Source organism: Balaenoptera physalus, assembly GCF_965194825.1.
Source record: "Balaenoptera physalus genome assembly, chromosome: 7".
Classification (NCBI taxonomy): Eukaryota; Metazoa; Chordata; class Mammalia; order Artiodactyla; family Balaenopteridae; genus Balaenoptera; species Balaenoptera physalus.
The window spans coordinates 92,579,979-92,588,029 of NC_138886.1; positions in this window are offsets into that span (position 1 = coordinate 92,579,979).

Consider the following 8,051-nt stretch of genomic DNA (forward strand, 5'->3'; position numbering starts at 1 on the left):
ATGTTCATGAATAAAAACAGTATAAAGATATACGTAAAGGTGATACACATTAATGCAGGATAGTAGTTGCCTCTAGAGGTATAAGGAGGAGTTAGAGAAAGGTTCAACCTAGTAATATAACTCTTTATATGCTTTATATTTAAAAAGTCAAGTATTTTAAACATTTTTGTAGACCACAAAAGAGTTGATGTTATCGTGTTACTACTAGTAGGGCTACCAATAAAATAATAAATAGATAACATTTTTGGCAGTAGGTTTCTGCTTCTAGCCATATAAGTAAGTGAAGTGCTGGACTTCCCAAAACAACTATAAAACTGAACAATGTGTATGAAGCATCTGTTTTCAGGTATGAAACAACATTCAGGGTAGGACTGTGAACTTGAGGGGAGGAAACGCAGGAAGTGAGCCCGTGGGCATTCTGGCTTTCTATCTGGGGACACTTTTCTGGCTCAGCATAAGGAGGAGCAAGCCAAGCCGAGCTGTCATCCTGGTGAGCTAAGGAATCAAGGAGACAAGTTCTGGGCTGCTGAAGCAGCTGGAATTTTTGGACAGAGTACCTGAGAAAAGGGAGCTGTACAGAGAGGTGACCTCAGAAGTCAGCATGATAATTCACCTCAATTTCTGGGCTGAGGACCAGACTATGTATGAAAGGGCTAGACTTTAGAGATCAAATATTTTGAGGAGATTAGCTGAAAAATGATTCTGGGAGATGTTGGGATTTTAGACCAGCCAGAGTAGAGACACCTCCCTGAGTAATGCACACATTGTTATTACTCCAGAAAGACCATAACTTAGGGATGAGGGCCATGCTCTAAGACTAATTTCAAAACTGAAACAGACCTGCCCTAACATAGAATGAAAAAAGTTTGACAGGACCCAAAGACCCAGAAAAAAGTTTGACAGGACCCAAAGACCCCACCAATGACTTAATAGTAATTTAAATACAAAGAAAAGCACATCTAGGTAAAATGTAATCAAACTGCTGAAAACCAAAGGTGAAGAGAAAATCATAAAAGCTGTCATATTTTTAAAAATATACTAAAAAAAGGGAAGAGTATGAATAATGGCTGACTTCTCATCACGAATAATGGAGGCCATTATGATGAGAAGACAATGGAATGACACATTAAAGTTCTACAAGAAAGAAAAAATGAAACAAAACAAAACACAGAAGTCCTATAGTGCAGTTGTGATGGCAGGAGCTGCAGCTACCATCTTCAAGGATGTAACCTTGAAGAAAAAATAAGCCTCTATATTTTAAGGCTACTTTTACTGGGGACTCTTACCTATGACTGAATGCAATCTCTAACTAATTCAAGAAATAACTTTGGTTGAGCACTTATTATATACTAAGCTGTGTTGGATGTGGTCATTTCTTTTGTCATTTAAACTCCCAAAGCCCTTTGAAGTGGGCATTCTGCACCTCAGTTTACAGATGAGTAAACTGAAACAGAAAAGTAAACAGTAAACAGAAAATTTCACCTCCTTCAGGTGAGCATTTCTTCCTAAAGAAAACTAACCAGCTCTTCCTCTATATGTGCCTGTCTAGTGTATATCTTATCTAGCAACTGACACAGATTTTAGGCATAAAAACATACACTTTGGACATATCCAGAGAATCCCTTTGCAGCCTGGAATGGCTGCAATGGCATTGCTAGTGCTTGAACAGAATTTAATATATACTTTTTAAAAGTAAAATCAAGAGAATACACTGTCTTACAGTATATTCTTCAGAGTTGTCATTAGTAAGAAGACCAGCTGTGCAGTGGAGACAAGAGCCAAGTGGCAATTGGTGGAGAGTTTTACCACTAGGAAACCAAAAACTAAAAAGTTCTTACAATCTGCGGTCTCCCTCCAGGACCACTGCTTGCTGGTGTCTACCCTCCAGTGCCTTGGACCCTTGAGCTATGGTCTATGTTTCTACCAGTGTAATTCACCATGTTAACAGAGTGCAGGAGAAAAAACATATAAACATCTCAATAGAAGGAAAAAAGGCATTTGACAAAATTTAATACCCATTCATGTCAAAAACTCTCAGCAAATTAAGAGTAAAAGGGAACTTCCTCAATATGATAAAGAGCATCTGCAATAATCCTACAGCTAACATAATACTTAATAGTTAAATATTGAACACTTCCCCCCGTAAGACCTGAAGTCTTGGGCAGAACTTACAGGAAAGATTTCGAGATACAGGTTTCCCTCACCATCACAAAGTAGAACATTCCTATGAAACCTTCACAATTTGAAATGACTTAAAGCAAAGAAGCAATTACTTTAGGGCACGTCTTACTAACGGGTGCACAAAATAAATGGAGGTAAAGCAAGACGCTCACAGACACAGTTGCAAGCGATGGCAGCTGGATGCTGAGATGTTGAGTGCAGTTTCTGGGGAAGGAGCTTGGCGGGGCCACTTTCACTGCTCAGGATGCGCGCTGCCTCTATAAGGGCGCACTGCAGAACAGACGCCGAACACTACTTTTGCTTTCACCTTTTCTCATAAAAGCGAAAATCCTCTTCAGATTTCTTTCGGTTAGTGAAAACAATACTAATGTAGGTCTTTCCTAAAGGTGAAGTGGTGCAAAGTGGAGGGTGCCTGTAGTTCCCCACCTGACTGTGCCCTTTGCTCCTCCTGAAGAACTAGATCTTTGGTTTTGTGACTTTGGGATTATTTCTCTAACAGTCTTGAAGCACCATGTACCTAAAGGTTGATTGGATGGTCAACCTTGAGGGCTCAGCACCTGTCAGAACTCAGAACGTTCAGGATCAGTCAACCCCCCATCTGCTCCCCATACCACCAAAGCACTGGGGGTTTTGGGGACTATTTTGATTTTTGTTTGGTTCGTTTCATTTACTGTATTACAAGCAACTTACATAAGCTTCCTGGCTGTTAGCACACAGATCAAGAATGAACTAGGCAACATGCACCTTTCCCCACATTTTTCAATAGTTCTCCAGCAAGAGCTTGAAATTTGCTCAGAAAAGCTTATGATTGCCTAACAGACGGTTTCTTGTTACCATGCTGTTCATCTTTCCCAGGTAGGGCCTGAGTCATCCATCAGTGGTTCAGGGTTTGTGTACCCCAGCATATTGTCAGGGCCGGGCCCTGCTGTCCTTGAGTGGAAACCCAAGAAGTCTGTTGTCCCTGGTAGCCTACCAGCCAGACCTATGACAGAGGGGAGCCCAGACTCTGGAGGTGAGACCCAGAAAAGAGCCTGACCTATTTCTTGCTTAGGAAACATCCAGAGAAGCTGCATGATCAGAATGCAAGGATCTGCCTACGAGGATTCTGAGGTCGCCCTGCTCCCATCTAGTGTTATCTTCCAGGAGACGGGACTTCCCCTCCCATTCCCAATGCTCCAGGACACACAGAGCCAGCCCATATGGAGTGAACTCTCCCAGGGTATTTTTAAAGTCCTAGCTTTTGGATAACTGCCCAGCTCTGTCTGTCTGCCCAGCTGCTCCCTTCTGAGAAGGCCCTGAGCTGCCTTCCTTCTTGAGATTCCTCACTGGGGTCTCTCTTGTATGCAGCTCTGACTGTGGGCTGCTGAATCCATTGGGGGTACCTTCATCTCCAGGGGAGATTAGGCAAAGTCTGCTATTAGGGAACTCAACAGACCCACCTGCAAATCCAGCAGCTGGTGCCCTGAATGTACAGAGGAAACTATTTGTTTCCTTAGGAGTGCTTGTACCTTCGATGAGACAGACCAACAAAGAATGAAACAGTTTTCAGGACATTCTAATTAATTGCTATGCTCATAATAGTTGGCATTTGCAAGCACTTATTTTATACCTTCATGATGCTGTGGGTTCTACATAATCTCATTTAATCCTCCTGAGAACCCAATGCATTGGATAGTTTTACTGTTCCTATTTTGCCGCTGTGGGTAGTGAGACTCAGAATAGAAATGATACTGTCAAGGCTGAACACTAAGTGGCAGAGCCAGGAACCAGCCAATAAAGTGTAATTCTAAAACAAACAAACAAACAAAACCCCCCAAACTGGTTTGTTAAGTAGAAGTTAGTCATTTACACTCTTGGGAGTAAGTCACTATTTCATTTTATATTTATCACAGTGAGGAAAGAAGATACTGGTCATCATCAGACATGTGTCCTAGAGCTTTTACTGGCGTGTTGAAAAATTCAGAGGATATAAGGATGATTCCCTGGCAGGAGTGGTAATGGCCAAAGAGGCATGCAAAAATCTAGGGAAAACAAATCATCCTAATATTCCTACAAGAAAAAAGGGAAAAGCAGACAAAACAGAAATACATAAACCAAACATATAAATGAAAAGTCTAATTACAGAGAGGCTCCACTGATGAGCTGATGAGAAAAGGAGGATATCCTCACTTTATCCCATAAGTGAGGATAAATAGCACCTGTGCATGTACCTGTAGGAAGAGTGGTATGATGGGGAGAGCTTCCATGATAAGGAAAAGAGCTGCCATTGGTGAGTACCCACTTTATGCCAAGTCCATATCCGTGTTCTAGTCAAATCCAAATAATAACTCATAGAAGTAGGTATGATTATAACCAGCAACTGCTTCCTCCCTCCCCACCTCACCCTCCTCCCCGTGCTTTGTTGGCACCTTGCAGTAGGAGGAAAATATAATAAAGGTACTGAAATAAATCTGTATTTCAGTAAGTCATTTGAGACAGGTCCTATGGATTGCCTAAGGATAAAGAGGGAAAATGCATGGTGGATGACGTAAGGTGAAGTGGTCTCATAATTGATCGAACAACTCAGTTTGTTGTCAGAGGACCCTGGTTTGCATCTGGATATACCACTTCTCAGATGGGAGACGTTGCTCACATTATTTAAACTCTCTGAACTACAGATTTCTTAGGTGCAAAATAAAGATAATAACACTATTTACTTCATAAGGATTAAGTTAGATTATGTATATTAAAGGCATCTTATAAACTATAATGGTATTACATGACAATAACTATTAATATCCAGCAATATTACCAGTAGAGGATTACAAAGCTTTGATCTTGACCCTATTTTAGTCAACATTTTATCCAAGACATGGATGAAGACAGGAAACACCAGAGCTGGCAATGAAAGCTGATACATTTGATGTCTTTATAATTCAGAGTTTATGCTAGAGTTAGGACAGTCATAGTGATTTTAGGAGGCTGGAATATTCAACAAACCCAATAAGAAAAAAATTTATCAAGAATGAACTTTTATATCTGTGCTTGGCCAAAAACAAAATTCCACAAGGACAGAATGAGGAAGCAGTTCACTGAAGGAGGGTCTGGGAGATTTGGTTAACCTCGAGCCCAGTCTGAAAGAGCTATGTGAGGTGGCTGCAGAAAAAGCAACAGAATTTTAGGCTGTGTTTATAGAAGTAGGGGCCATAGTCTAGTACTCTTCTTGGGCCAGTACCCATCTGGGGTCCTTTGTTTAATTCTGGAGATGGCATTAAAGGACAAGCAAGATGACCAGGTTTCTAGTAAATGAGAAATGGTTGAAGGGATTAGAAGTGCCTGGGTGAGAGAAGAGTAAATAGTGGTAGTAATAATTATAATCACCATCACCACAGCAATGGTTAATACTTACTGAGTACTTACATGTCTAGAATTAATATCTGTTATCTCACTTAATGCTGGCAAAAACCTTGGGAGGTAGGTACCATTGTTATCCCTGCTTCCTCATTTTATAGATGACAAAGCCGACTTAGAGAGACTAGTGGCTCACTCAAGTTTATACAGCTAGTACATGAAGGAGCATATTTTTGAACTCAAGTATTCTTATCTAGAACTGGTACTTTTAGCCAACTTGCTCTGCTGCTTTCTTAGAGCTGGGGAAAGTAAAACAGCTAACAAAATATTTGAAGGACTATCATGTGGAATAGAGATCAGCCCTTTTTAATATAGTTCTAGAAGGTAGTGCTAATGTAATAGGGGAGAACTTCTGTATTCCATTACAAGTTCGTCACTAAAGGGATGTTTCCTATAAGCTTAAATTAGACAAAATGGCCCATTTCTGGGAACCCTGCCTCCTAGGTAATGAGCATTAAGCTAAAAAACCTTTGTTTAGCTCTTAGGAAACATCCTGACCAGGCCCACCTGTGAATGACTGCAGGGAGGAAGAAATTAACACATCCCCTCTGGAGGTGGACCGGAACCAGCAAGTGTTTGACTTTACTCCCTCCCCTTTTAGTATAAAAGAAGCCTAAGTTCTAACTCAGGCAAGATGGTTCTTGGGGATGTGAGTTCGTCATCTTTTCAGTCCGCTGGCTTTCTGAATAAAGTCGCTATTCCTTTCCCCAACAACTTGGTCTCGGTAACACTGAGTCTAGGAAATGTAAAACTCCAGAAGGGAGATTTAGGCTAGGCGTTAGTTAGCAAGGAGAGTCCGTCTAACTGTTAGAGACTATGGCATGGGCTGCATTGCCGAGTTTCTCTCTCCAGCCTCTTGCCAAGCAGAGGTGGGATGGCCGGCCCCAGTTGGAAAATTTTCAGGTAAGGCCTTAGCATCTGCCGGGACCACTTGTACTGAGGATCTTCCCTTCAGAATTCTCTGAAGTAACAGTGGCTACCCCAGCGCTTGGCAGTTGGAACAAGGAATCGACATTCGGCAGCTGGCGAGCTCCATACGGTAGGGTAAGTCACTCCAGTGTGTACAGCTGGGAACTTTATTTTCTCTCCGTTTGGGGCTTTTTCTCTGGAATAAGCCAATTTGTTTTGCATTTGAGTGGGGTACACTGTTGGAGAGAGGAAAGAGTTGTTGGACTTCTCCCCGATTTGTGAACAGGTTCATTTGTTTGTTTGGATGCTGGCATTTGTGAGTGAAGTTTGTGTTTTGTTTGTCTTGAATTTCTGTCTTTAAAAATGGGGAATGTTTCAACAATCCCTAAAGTCCTCTGAGGCGCATTTTGGATAATTGATCTGATTACAGCTATGAACACATGGGTGAGAGGAAGATGATATTTTATTGTAAAAATGTGTGGCCAGAGTACCTGTTAGGATCTCCACAAGGTGTTCAGGCAGGGTTATCTTGGGACTCTGTGCACCGTGTACTGCTATCCTTGTTGTGATAATTACGCTGTTTATGATCTCCTGTGTCATTGGTATATGTAAAACCCCAAGACCAAACTTGAGGGTTTATTTAGGATTTTCTGTTTGTCCTTTGGGTTTTTCATTTTATCTTGTTTGGTACTGTTTCTCCATTTACAGCCAAATCAGTTGTGATATTTAAAACTTTTACTGATGTCAAATGTAGGAAAGGAACAGGAAAAATAAATAAATAAATAAATAAACTTGTCTGTTCTTCTCCAAGAGTGGGACATTCCCAGGAAGAAGAGAAAGGTTCCACTTGGTTCCTAAAATCACCAGAAGGTACGAATAGAAGTGCCTTTTCCATAAATATTAGTAAAAATGGTTTAGTCATCTAGACAGGTGACCTTGATTTGTCCCATCTGCCAGAAACCCAGTTTGAATCCAACCTCTTTTGTAACTGATAGGTTTTACATTGTTGTACCTGATTCATGGCTGAAACTTTGGAATGGGAACTATGAGGTCCCTGTGCTTTTTTTTTTTTTTTTTTTTTTTTGGTTCCTCTGTATGTGTTGTGTCTTTTATTTTCTGGATATTTTAAAGATTTTCTCCTTATCTTTACTCATCAGTAATCTGAGTATGATGTGCCCAGGCTTGGTTTTCTTTGTATTGATATTTATCATGTTTGGGGTTTTCTTTTTTTTTTTTTTTTTCATTAATTAATTTATTTTTGGCTGTGTTGGCTCTTCGTTTCTGTGCGAGGGCTTACTCTAGTTGCGGCGAGCCGGGGCCCCTCTTCATCGCGGTGCGCGGGCCTCTCATTATCGTGGCCTCTCTTGTTGCGGAGCACAGGCTCCAGACGCGCAGGCTCAGTAATTGTGGCTCACGGGCCCAGTTGCTCCGCGGCATGTGGGATCCTCCCAGACCAGGGCCCGAACCCATGCTCCCTGCATTAGCAGGCAGGATGTAAACCCCTGTGCCACCAGGGAAGCCCGGTCCCTGTGCTTTTTAATTTTTATTTATTACTATACTTCTTATGGTTC